This window comes from Ambystoma mexicanum, chromosome 7p (assembly GCF_040938575.1).
Source record: "Ambystoma mexicanum isolate Mex_15411 chromosome 7p, UKY_AmexF1_1, whole genome shotgun sequence".
NCBI lineage: Eukaryota > Metazoa > Chordata > Amphibia > Caudata > Ambystomatidae > Ambystoma > Ambystoma mexicanum.
Window position 1 is genome coordinate 227599276 of NC_090939.1, and position 14067 is coordinate 227613342.

The window sequence follows — 14067 nt, forward strand, 5'->3', positions numbered from 1 at the left end:
GGAACTAAAAAATGAAAATGTATTAAGTACATGGAATCAAAAATGAAATGAAAGCATACCAAAATATGAAACATGAAATCAAAAGCATGTGAAATAGATGATTGACTAAAAATGATAACCAATCCAAAATTATTTGAAATAAAAACAGTCCAAAGTCACCCTCCAACAACACAAATCCAAAGGAAATGTAAAAAAAAATCTCCATTGCTTCATGTTCATGATACAGAAAATAAGAGAAATCAATCCATAGTCCAACTATATACAATCCATTGTCCAAGGATGTAAAGGGTCCATGATCCCAACCAAAAGGAATTGAAACCTACCTACCGACCTAAAAATATGACTATATACAAATTTGTGTGGCATTGTCCATTGACCACAAATAAAAGGAAAACGAAAGGAAAGCTAACTCTAAAAACTATTTACAAGGGCAGCGGGCTAGTCCGACAGCTCACTTTTGGATGTCCCGGGCCAGGGCATCATCAGACTCCTGCTCAATGTCCTGGAGGCGGTCCTCTTCCATGGCCCGAGGGTTCGCAGGGACGACGACATGTTGACCTCCACTCCCTGCGGATTGCCTCGAGGCACTCGGCCTGCCTCAGGGCCCTCCGCATGGAGTTCTCCGCCCTGACCATCGTGAGCCGTGCCTCTTCTGCCCGCTGCAGCTCCGCATCTATGGCATGGCCTAACCGCTGCCACACGGAAGACACTTCCAGTCCTGGGTCCTCTTGCCCTCTGGCCGATGCCTGCCCCTCCGATGTCGAAGGCCCCGAGCCATGATGGCTCCCACCTTGTTGCTGCTGCTGCTGCTGCTGTGCCTCTGCCTGTGCCCTGGCTCTTGCTGCCTGCACATCCTCCTCCGGCTGGGGTGCAGTTGTTGAGGTGGCCACCCCTGCTGGACGTCCGACTCCCGACTGTGGCAGGGATGTGTCCCTCACCAGCCTGGCCGCAGGGTCAGAGGCAGCTCCGCAGGGTACCCAGGTGATGCATGGGTGGGAAGATGGCATGGAGGATGACTGGGGCATAGGGGGTTCAGTTGAGGAGGGGGTCGGAACAAGGTCCAGAAAACGGAGGAATCCGGCCCTGGTGAGCTGTCCCAGTAGGTCAACGCGGTCAACGAGCCATCCGAGAAGACGTGCAGTCTCCTCATGAAAAGACTGCAGATCAGCTCGCATGGCCCGTTGACGCAACGCCACCCCACCCAGGACAGGCTCAACCCGGTCCCGCATAGCCACATCCGCAGGGAGAGGAAAGCCAGTTGTTGTAAGTGGATCCCCTCCCTGAAAATGGGTCTGGACGTAGGCATCCCTGCTAGTGCGGGATGACGCAGTCACAGGATCGGGGACAGGATTACACACAAGCACCTCCGCGGTGGCCTGTGCTGCCTCCTGTCCCTGCCCCTGCACTGCACCACTAGCACCAGTGGAATCCCCACCTCCAGACCCCGTGTCTGTCCCTTGCACGGCCTCCTCCTCCACCAAACCCCCCACCAACCTGGATGACTCTGTGCCATCTTCCTCCGTCGGACCCTGTGGGATCTCAGCTGCCCCTTCTGCTGCCGAGGAGTCCAACTCTGACCTCCGCCTCTTGGACCTACCCTCGGCAGCTGCGGCCTGGGAGGCGGCACCGGACTCCTCACTCCCCGACGAGATCACAACCTGGGAGGGGAGCCAGGCCTTGCGTCTCCGGCTGGCGGTGCGATCCCTGCCGCTGTGCTCCACAGCACACTCTCCGCTCTCTTCATCATTTGATGCTGCAGACAGGGAGAGATAGGAGACAAGCATCAGGTCACTGTACAATGGACTGATACACACATGACAGTTCCACATGAGTGGCAGCGTGAAACTTCAGACATGGCATTGCAATCCCCAACACACATGTCATTTCAACTCACACACATGAGCTATTCCACAGCCATATCACAACGGCCAGCAACATCCTTACACATACAACAGCATGAGCAGCCAAAGGTGAGCCAGACACCACATGAAACACAGGGAGTGCACTAGACATGCACACACACCACCACACTTACATGCATGTCTACAGCTCCTGCAACTGTTTCAGTGAAGAGATCGCCATACATGTCACATCTGCCATTCATCCTTCTCCATATCAGTGTCACGTGTATCCATGATGCATCACATTTGCACACTTGTGAAATACACATACATGCACATGTACACAGTGCAGATACATGAATTATGAACCACCATCTGTGCCACAACCATGCCAATGTACATACGGAGAGATTGAAACATGTGTGCTCCCACACCTGCATATACCAAGCATGCTTATCAACAAATACACCATCAATGTATCTCACACCTGAGAGGACTCACATGTGGCAGCCACATGCCCATGTTCATACACATCCCTACATGGCCCTACATAAACACATATGCAACCTGCACACTACTGGCACAACACGACACGCACAGCATACCATCAACATGCATGTACACTTACCGCTCGACTCCAGACGGGTCTGCCTCTCAAGGATCTGGACATAGAGCGCTGGGCATATGCGTTCCAGGACCCTCATTTGATGGTCTGACAGCTGGCCCCGGCGCCCCTTGGCATCCGCTGCCTTAGCGAGGCGCCGGGCCGTGTTGAGGGTCCTGGACCTGAAGTCCTCCCAGCGCTTCTTGATATGTTGTAAGTCACGGACTGCCACCCCCTCCGGGTTGATGGCAGTCACGATGTCCATCTAGATCCTGGTCCGTCTTTCCTTGTCGGCGCACAAACTTCCAAAGAGGGCATCATACTGCCCCAGGACTTGCTCCACCAGGACACCAACTTCGGTGGCACTGAAGCTGGTGGCCCTCTGCCTCTCCGGCTGGGGGTTGCCAGTGCTGTCAGATGGTGTAGTGCTGGACATGGCAACCCCAGAGGCAGGAGTGTGTGGGAAACTGGGTCCTGGGGCTGGGCTGTGGAGCGATGGAATCCCAGTCGGGAGTCTTCGGTTCCAGCAGGGGTGGTCACAGCAACTACACCCCTGGATGACGTGCAGGCAGCAAATGGCAGGGCACGTGGGCAGCAGGCAGTCAGGCAGCAGCAGATGGCAGGTGGGAGCGTGCTCGGGTCTCTGGGGGGCAGTAATCCGGCCTTCTGGGCAGGAGCGTGGTCTTCTGTGTGTTTTTGCGTGGCCAGCTTGATACGGAGTGTTTTGGCACGTGAAAATCTTGCACGTCAGTGTGTAATTCGAGGAAAGGGCCTTAGCGCGTAAGTACATCAGCACACGCACGCGATTCCATTGGACCAAAGGCCCTTAGCGCGTAAGGGCGTAAGTTACATTACGCGCGCGGGTGTTTCCCTCATAGCATGTGATGACAGAGCACATGTGGAAAAACTGCACGCCCGAGTGTCATCGCGTGTAATTGGATGAAAGCGCCCGCATACACGCGTCTCTGACGTGTACGTGTGGGCCGGTTTAAAAGCTGCGTGTAGGACGCCATTTCCTTGTACGTGCTTTTCGTTGAGAGCGAGTGGGTGAAATCTGTACTTCTTGTTGGTTCACACGCGATTACTTCACAGCGTTTCTAGTTCGTACTCCCTGTTACCTCTGACAGATCTTTTCTGATTTTTTGTTGGGCCTGTTTCCTCAAACAGAGTTCACTTCTCCTTTTGTCCTGTCTCCTCAGACAGCGTACAATTCTTCTTTTGGCGGGGGTGTTGCCAACGCGCACACACGCATATTTTTCACGTTCTTTTTCCAGGCAGACGGTGCGTTCCGCACGTACTTAGCAACTGTGCTTGCCCCGTGTGTCGCGTTCCCCTTCAGAGGTCATTGTAGGCTGCGTGTATTACGCGTACGCTTTTTGTGTGTTTCTGGGTGCCACAGCGTAGTGCGGGTTCATTTTTTCATGCACGTGGTCTACGAGGGGTTGCGTGCACATTTATTTTTGATTTTGGGCTGCCTGTGTGTTGCGTGACCCGTCATCTTCCCCCAAGGGTCACAGACAGCCTTGTTAGAGCACTAGGGTACGAATTCCATCTGGTATCCTACCCCTTTGACCCCCAATTGCCCAGGACAATAGTTTACTGCAACTCCCATATGAACAACAACACCAGTGCCATGGTTGGGAGGCGACCAAGCGGTAAGGGAGGCAAAGGTGGCCGACCCTCAAGAGGTGGCCGTGGTGGGCGCGGTAGGATACGTGGCCGGGATTTTCAGGGTGCCCCTGTGCCCCCATGTGTGGAGGAACAATCAGGGACACCCATGCTCGCCCCCCATGGTTGAGGGAAACATGACTGACACCATCCAAGCTCAGCCCCTGTTGGACCAGCCCATTGTGGCACCTGACCTGGCACAGGATGACTCCCTGGCTGACTTCCAGGTCAGCAAGTCTAGGCCACATGTGGCGGTGCAAGTTGTTGTCACCAATCCACGTGGATCTGGGACAGCTATGTCATCTGATGCCCCAAGTGTGCAGGGTGGGGAGGCTGCAGGGGCAGCTGCAGCTCCATCCGCCCCAGCTCTGACTCTCCCAGCCAGGACAGTGTCAGTCCCAGTCCATCAAACTGACATTCCCCCTGCCAACATTACCCTGCAACCAATGCCTGCATCAAGACCTATGGTCATTGTGCATTCCCACACTCCTACTACCCAGTCCACCGGTGATTCTGCCCCTACTGACCAGAGCGGCGTAAGCCACCTTTGCTGTTCTCCACCTTTAAAGAAGAGGAAGAAGGGTGCTCTGGCACGACAGGCTGAGACCCCAGACACGGCTACACTTGCTTCAATGATCTTGAACTTGATGAACTTGTGGGCTATGTGTCGGCACATAGCCACGAAATGCTGGTGACTGCAGGGTGCAAGACCACACCTGGTCAACGTAAGGCACACTGGCAGACCATCGCTGACCGCATAAGTGCCCTTGGATTTGTGAGGCTGGGGCCTTCGTCACAGAGGAACAGATCCAAGGTGTGGGAGGACTACCTGATTATGATGCATTGTCCGGTGAGTGCCCATGCATGTGTGTGTATAATGCATGTGTATGTTGTTTGGGTGACGGGTTCTGATTGAGTGCCAGGTGAGGGTGTGTGTGCCTGAGTTGTATGGGTCACCCATGTGGTTCATCCAAAACATTCAGCGGGCTTGGATTTGGGTGTGACAGTATCCCTTCTGCCCACATTAGTAATTTGGCTCAACATTACGGCAGTTGCCCTTGAAGTGGCATCTTGCAACAACATTGTTTGTATTTTTCAGTGTTTGTTCAGGCTGATTGTTTCAATTCTCCCACTTTTGCTACGCATTCCTCAGCCCTATTGTCACATTTGTGACATGCTTCTGTCATTGATGAACCCCACATTGGACCGCATGTGTTACCTTGTTAGATGAATGACTTGACCATTCAGGCTAATTGAGTATTGGCCTGATCACAGGAATTTTGGGGGCCTGTTTGAATGTAGAACATGATAGTTGTTTCCTGTCATGTTGAAGTGACAAACCATTGATGTGTACATCGGCCTGCAATCACTGTATTTTTGTACACTGGATGTGTTGCAGTGTGTGGCACATGCCTATTTTGTCACACTATGTAGCATTTTTCATCTCATCATGTCCATCTCACATGGATGGCTGACAGTATTCATTCACTGACATATGTATGTACTTGTGGAATGTACCATGGCTATGGTACATGCCATCTGTGTGATGGCATGTGTAATGTATGTGTATTGGACATGCCACTCACAGGCCAATGTGTGATGGCAGTGCTACCCAGCATGCTGCAAATGTGTTGCGCTTCCACGTTGGTGTCATCAGTGTCTGCCTTTTGCCTCCCCTTCAAACTCAGTGACAGTGCATGCATGGGAGGGTTATAGTCATGTGGGACATGTGTAAATCATGTACTGATTCTATAGCTTGTCAGGCCTATTTGTGTGCTATGGTGATACTGCCTGTTTCCATTTTTTGTCTTTCATGTTTTTGCAGGGGATGACACACTTGATGCTGTTGAGGTTGAGGAGATGGTGCAGACCCAGGAGAAATCTCAGGCACGACCGGGCACCAGTGGGGGACGTGGTGTGGTGGTGGGTGAGAACCCAATCTTGCTGCAGACCATTCTGTCGAAGGGTGCCTCTGGGTACACCTCCCCAGACCTCTATTCAGGTGCTGATTCGGATGATGAGACCTATGTGGCATCGCAGGTAAGTGTTCTTGGCAGGGATTCTCTTCTGTCCAACCCACCTGTACCAGGGGTAAAACCCTCTATGGGGATGTCAGTGTTGGTAAGTCCGCCTTTGGCGGTTACGGATGCAGGGTCACACTCCACAACATCTGATCCTGTTCCTGGGCCAGCAGATCAGACAGGGAATGCAGTCCTGCAGCCTCAGGCAGTCCGGCACAGCAAGGTGCAGATCGCCTTGCCCCAAACAGGTGTGGTGCCCGCCGACGCGGTGGCCGTACGCCACCAGGCAATACCGCATGGGAACAATCCATTTACGGTATGGCAACCCAACAGGCAGCATCAGTTGAGATGGTCGCTCAAGCAATGGAGAGGGTGGCCACTTCCATTGTCCCCCCTGAAAGGCAGATGGAGCTACTATAGCAGGCAACAGACTCCATTTGCCAATCACACAGGGAGGACATGTTGGCGTCCAACAGGGACAGACGGGCGGCACTGGAGACTCTACGCCAATCGATATCAATAGAGTCCCAGGGCCACAGGGAAGCCGTGAGGGTAGAACTCCATCACCTCAGGGAGACTCTTGTTGACCTTGAGGCTTCCACTAACTTGAGGACAGAACAGCAGCTGGAGCGGCTCACACGTTCGCTCTCAGCTGAGATGCAGGCAACTCGGGAGGAGATCCGGGCATCACGCCAGGTGCTGCATGGGGATCTCCGCACTATAATCCTCCAGAACGAGACCTTCCACATCAGCATGCTTGCTGCCATGGAGGACCATAGCAGGGCTTTGCGTGGGCTGCCTCCCATAGCACCACCACCTCCTGTGGCAGCACCACCTCCTGTGGCAGCAGCAGTGGGTGATGAGAGTGACAGCAGCAGTTCTTCCACATTGGCATAGCCGTGCAGCCCATGAGCCCATGGAGGTGTTTTTTTTCCCAACATCCACACAGGTGGGTGTTGCTGCGCATCCTGTCCTCGGACCTCCTGGGTGCCCCCTCACCCCCCGCATGGCCATTTTTGATTTTTGATTTTTGATTTTTTTTTTTTTTGCAGTGTGTGTTGCCTTGTGTGGCTCCCGTGGGCATCCACTGTATTCCGGCTGGGCACATGCAGGCTTGTCCTGAGTTTGGGTTAGATGCTTGGGTTCGTGAGACACGCACCCCTCCTGCTTCCCGTTTCCATGGGCTTGCAAAGGGTGTGCCCAAGTGACATTGACTTACACGGTGACGTAGGACTCCCATGAGCTGTGTGGGCAGTCTGTAGTCAATACTGTGTATACATTCCTAGTGGATATTGTTGGTGAATTGTACACTGCATGGTGTATTGCTATGTGCTTGTGTATCCATGTCTTTCGCCTAATTTGCAGGTTAATTCCTCATGTCTTCACAAGGCCGTCTACTTTGGAGATGGAGTTCATGTTGTAAGCAGTGCACTTGGACATTTGCGTGGCAGCAGCACTGTACAGTTGGAAGTGGCTGATGTGCTGGCATGATCAGGTTGTAAGACTACCACTACTTTAACTTAGTACTGTCATGTTTATGCTATGTTTGAGGTTGTGTAGCTGCATTGTATTGTTGGAAAGTATTTGGTCATGTGTATTTGTTAGTTCTACATTACTGGGAGCATATTGTGTGTGGGCAGTTTCCATTAAGGACACTGTACTTTGACACTTATGTCATGTTTTGGGGATTGCTTTGTTTGCTCTCACATAGCATGACATGCCATGGTGTGTTGGGTGGCGGTGCTGGGGAGGGGTTGGGTGACATGGCACTGTTGTCATGTTGTATTTTGCACGGGGGTAATGATTTTTGCAGCATAGAAGTGTGTCTTTTGATGACACAGCATTGGTGGTGTTTGTGTAGGTAGGGATGCACACAATGTAACACTTCCAGGTGACCAATCTCAGGCTGGTATGGTTGTGACAGTTGACTGTCCCTTATGTCATCATAAGTCCCTTATGTCATCTGGTATGTGCCAGGGCTGTGTGCGCTCCACAGGGGTGTGATTTAAGTGAAGTAATTAGCCACCAGCTGTGTACGGGCTGCCTCACCACGTGCCCTTTCCCCTCCCATGCGCAGCGGGCGTGCATGTGGTTGGGGATGTGGGGGCACCACCATGTCCACAGGCAGGCCCAGGCGTGTTGCAACATTGTGCAGGACACATGCTGCCACTATGATCCTGCACACTACTGGGGGAGCGTATAACAGCTGCCCGCCAGAACGGTCAAGGGAGCGAAAGCGTGACTTGAGCACTCCGAATGTGCGCTCCACTATGCCCCGGGTTGCAATGTGGGCTGTGTTGTATCTTTCCTCGGGTGGCGTGGTGGGGTTCCGAATTGGCGTCATCATGTGGGTGCTCAGAGGGTAGGCACTGTCCCCTGGGGAGGTGGTGATGGGTATCATTAGTGGGGTTGTGACATTGCTCAGTATCTGACATGCATGCATGTGCTGTGGCATTTATACTCACCGAGCAGCCATGTATCGCCATGCCGCCCAGCTTCTAGGTCCCGGTTTAGGGTTGACATTCTGTAAATAAAACTGTCGTGGGTGGACCCTGGATAGTTGGCATATACTGAGGTGATGATTCCCTTGGCATCACATACTACCTGGACGTTTATGGAATGCCAGTGCTTGCGGTTTCTATATATGTGCTCTAATGCCCTGGGGGGACGTAGAGCCACATGGGTGCAGTAAATGGCACCTAGCACTTTGGGTAAGTGTGCCACCCCGTAAAAATCCTCGACGACAGCCTGCCTTTCTGCAGGTGTTCTGGGCAGGTATATGTGTCTGCAGACTGATGGGTGTGCAGTCATGATGGCCAAGACCTGGTGTAGGCAGCGTGACTGCGTGGCCTGTGACACCTCCCCCCCACTATAGCAGTTGTCCGTTGAAACGATCCAGTGACCAAGAAGTGCAGTACATTGAGGACCTTATGCAGGGGGCTGAGTGCTTGGGCGCACAGGGTGGGTGATGTGAGGTCATCCTCCCACTCACTGACCAGGTCGAGTATTATGTGAGGTGGAAACCTGTACCTCCCATACACCTGGTCATCAGGCATCCCAAAAAGGCTGGTTCTGGGTGTAAAAATTCTGGGCCTGACTATCCTCCTCCTCCTCCTGAAGTATCCCACGACCACTGCTGCTAGGAATCGTATATTCATCCTGGCGTCTGTGCTTGTTTGTTGTTTGCACGCACTTTTATGCTGCGCGGGTCCACGACACCTGCTTCCTGCTGGCGTACGTGTTTCCTGATTAGCGTGTCTTTTTTGGTGCACGCCTTAGCCCCGTTCGATTCCATGAATACGTGTTTTGAACGTGCGTGTGGGCGTTCCGCGCACTTGCCTCCTGTACTTCCCCCGTGACACCCACAATTTCACGAGTTGTTCCCCATTCCGTGTGTCACGTCCCCTGTTCCTCCTACTTTTGTTGTGTGCGCCGCGCTATGTGCGATTTCGCTGTGCGCTTAGCGCATGCTGTTTGGAGACGTGTGCGCCAGCGTGCGCCGCGCAGAATTTTGGCGCACATCCTGGGATTTCCACGCGCACGGACTTCCATGAATCGCTGTGCGTGGGTTTCGCTGCAATTTTCGCACTGGCACTGCGATTTGCACGCTTTCGCACGCTTGCACTGAAAATTTCAGCGCACATTAATTCCATGAATCGGCCTATAGAGGTTTATCAGACCTTTCAAACAAAGGTTATTCCATCAGTATATTGTCCTCCTCCATAGAACAGAAAAGATACACTTGTGGTATATTGTATTTGTATAGTACATACTACCATATGTTATGTAGCATAGCGCTGGAGTTACGATGCCCTTTCAGCAGACTAGTCTGAGGACACAGGAAAAGAAGCATAGCAGTACAAGGAGCAGTAATTGTAGGTTATGGAACTGTGCATAACAGTTTACTACTCTTAAAATATTCAAATATAGTAAATAAGTTTAAAGTGGAGATGTGAGAAGCCCAAAAGTGAACAGAGAATACGTGTTTAGTGGATTGAATAGGTAGAGTGTAGGTGACAGCTGGACTAGATTTTTCATGGGGCTCAGCTGCATTCTATGGCGTGCCACCCATAGGAGGAGAGGTAGCGGGGAAACATGTATGACCACCTAGGGCAGAGGTATTCAAACTGTGGGGAGCGGCCGCACCCCGCGGAGGCGCGAGAGCCCAGCATGAAATGTAAACAATTAAAAAACAGGCAGTGGCGGTTAGCAGGGTTGTACAACAAATGCATATTAAAAGTGCCTCTGTCACACAATCCTCCTAACCACCTGCCAAAATCAGCTCTCTTTCTGAGGCACTGTGAAGCCCAGGAGACAGGGATGGTATTTTTTTACTGGATATCTATCATAGATGTCCAGTCAAAAATACCATGCTTTCCCCCTTGGCCCCCCGGCGCCTTCATACACACATAATCATGTTGATTGTGTTAGGCACTCTGGGGCCCAGGGGACAGGAATAGTATCATATCATGCCTGCTCCCTGGGCCGCCAGCACCAATTGCAAACTGTTTATCTTTTTACCCATTTTCTTTTTGAAAGTATGCTCTAAAATGCAACATTGTAACCCATTATTTAAAAGAAATTCACGGGTTGAAATCCCCCTGAACTCCCCATGATTGGTTTGTGCTACCTCGTTGCGCTCGGTCGCTATGCCATATCTGGTGGAAATATTTATGCCCCTCCTGTGCTGGGAGCAGGGTGGGGGAGCCCAGGGACTGTGGTGGGAGCAGGATGGGCGGGAGCCATGGGATGGATGGGAACCGTGGGATAGTGGTGGGAGCAGGGTTTGGAGAGCCCAGGGTCTGTGGTGGGGTGGGGAGAGCACAGGCACTGGGCTAGGAGTAGTATGAGGGAGTCCAGAGACTGGGATGGGAGCAGGTGGGGGAGCCCAGGGACTGTGGTGGGAGCAGGATGGGCGGGAGCCATGGGATGGATGGGAACCGTGGGATAGTGGTGGGAGCAGGGTTTGGAGAGCCCAGGGTCTGTGGTGGGATGGGGAGAGCACAGGCACTGGGCTAGGAGTAGTATGAGGGAGTCCAGGGACTGGGATGGGAGCAGGTGAGGGAGCCCAGGGACTATACTGGGAGTAGGGTGTGGTGATGGCGTGCGGTAGGGTGTGGTTCATAGCCATTTGGACCTACTGTCCTTTTGGTATATTTGGGGGGAACCCAGCCTGTCCATATTTTGCTCAGGGGGGGGGGCGCAGGCCTAAAAAGTATGAAGACCACTGACCTAGGGCAACTATCTATGGTTGTGGGCTCAGCTATTACAAATAAACAAATACAAATAGAAGCAGTGCTGCATGCAGTGCATATACACATGGTAAAGACTATGAAACAGCTGGACTGAATTGTTCCTGGAGCTCATCTGTATGCTGAGGGCGCAGCGCTACAGGAGAGGCAGCGAGAGTAAAAGTGGGCGAGCCATGAATGCAACTGTCTATAGTCGTGGGCTTTGCTATACTTACCCAGCCAATCTCATTGTCCAAGCATTCGGCTAATTTAAGATTAGATTATAACTCTACCATTAAACATAAATAGAAGTTTATTTTTTAAATTGTTCATGCCAGAGTTGTTTGCATCTTTTCAGTGCTATGTATAACAGCTGTCACCATTACCCAAGTGCGTGACCCACTAGTTACATATCTTCAGCACGGCCAGATTCTTAGCATCCAGGTTTCACATGGATCGCTTTGAAATGTGCATTTACCCACTGAGCTATCATAATAGCCATAATAATATACACAAAATAATTTCCCACTATCCCCAAAATACAATTGCTTTCAAGTCATTGTTAATTCATATTTTTAAAGCCTGGTTTACAAACAGCAGGAAGTTAATGGTTTCATCGTGATGGTTCTCCTTTTATCAATCCCCATCAAGGAGAACCTGTGCAATTTAGTGTTGTAAATAGATTAGTGCGGTTGACACATCAGCCCTGTGAGCAACAGTATTTTAGTTAGCTCTGTTTAAGCAATTTTTGCAGCAAGTTTCCTTCATTCTTCGTGGAGTAACAGCCCTCGACCTCGGTGTCAAGGGGTGTTAGCCTGAGTAGTGTAGGATGGAAGCTAAGTTGCTTCACATGTGTCTCTGGGTTCAGAGGAGTTCTCCTCTAAATGCAATACATGTTTTGGCGATTATGCAGCTGAGGTGGAGGAAACATTTTCTTTAAAGTGCAAAAGTGCACGAGGATGGCTTGTTTGGGCTGCGAGCCTGAGTAAAAACACATGAATTGAATATGTTGTAAGAATGGCGGTCTGGAACTTTTGGAGATTCCAAGGTCAGAAAAGTCCGTGAAGGGAGCCCTGGCAAAGGAAGAAGTGTTACACTATGCCACTGAAAGCCTACCGCGCCGCTGATTCCAACAGCATTGCTGCGTTATGTTTCCAAAGTGGAAACAGTGGCCAGATTCATGAAAGGTTGTAAGGGCCAACTATTCACGCAAGTAGGAAAAACAACGGAGTTTTCACGTGCGCCCATTCTTGAAATTAAAATCTGAATGCGCAAACCTGGGCCATAATGCAAAACGCTGATCTGTTGCCCTCTCTCTGTATATACGTATATGTATATATATATTCACTGACAAAACTTTGTTACAGGGACGTTATGGTTAAGTTGCACTAATAAAAACCTATGAAATTAAATGAAAAAAACATTGTTAATGGGAAGTTATGGTTACATGTAAAACCAAAAAACCTCAGAAATTTGCCAGTTATGGTAAGCTAAGCAACCATAACTTGCGCCACCACCAAGCACTGCTAAGACTAACACCAAAGGCATCAAAGATGTCTCACAAATGTCATTGATGTCATCACATGTCTGGGCCACTTGTTCTTGATCAGTGACAGTCAGAATATTAAAATTCAAACGGTGCCCTATACCTAGACTTCAACCTTGCCGTATCTTCTTAAAGTACTTTCCTTAAGGTTTGTTCTCAGCTCATGGTGCACATACATGGGGCAATAAGCAGGCATAGATGAAGATAAAATAGATGAAGATAAAATGTAATGTTTTTAACATTTTCTAGTGATGCTGTTTCTTTCCTCCTTACTTTAGTTTCCCTGTATGAGCCTCTGATTTGTATGCATTGTGGGTCTTCATATGTAGTGGTTGTACTAGCACAAGTGTGTAGTATGTTTTGAATTGTTAGCTAATTATTACATGTCTATCATTTCTCCGAACTCTGATAAGGTTCCATTCATTATTTTACTATCCAAAATTACAAGATTATAAATATTGTACTTCTATGGTGCAACCTGCAGCCATTGCCTTTTTTATGTATGATTAGGTTCCTGTATAAACAACAACACTCCAATATAATGGGCCTCATTACAAGTTAGTTGGTAGAAAATCAGAATTACCAGCATGCTGGTGGTACCGGGTCCGTGTGGCACAGCTGCCAGAATCAACGGTTGATTCCGTGTCAGCATGCACAGGCATTCCAGCATGCCGGAAACGGTAGCACCGGCATGCCAGTAACACCACCAAACGGCCCCAAAAAACCCGATACCGACAGCCTCACTGCTGCTGACTCCGATTCCTGCTCCACGCTACTGGACCTACCGGCACCATTGATACCAGTACTGGTATTACTGTGACCGGAAATAACGTGATTGCCGGAACAGGAAATGGACTGGCGGCCATTAACAAAACACAATCCATTGCAATCCTTAGTGCATAGGAGTCAGAGCCATATCCAAAGCACTAACAAAGTACCCCAGACATGTACTCAAGGCAACCAGCTGCACGGAGGCGCAAGCCACGTTTCAGCGAGGCTGAACTTAACATGCTGGCAGACACGCTAGTGGAGAACGCAGAAGAAGTCTTCAGCAGTAATCTAAGCCGGCAAACCCAATTGCAGAAAAAGGCCATCTGGGAGGAGGTGGCCCGGAAGGTGTCAGCAGTTGGGACAACCCGCAGAATAGTCAGGGACT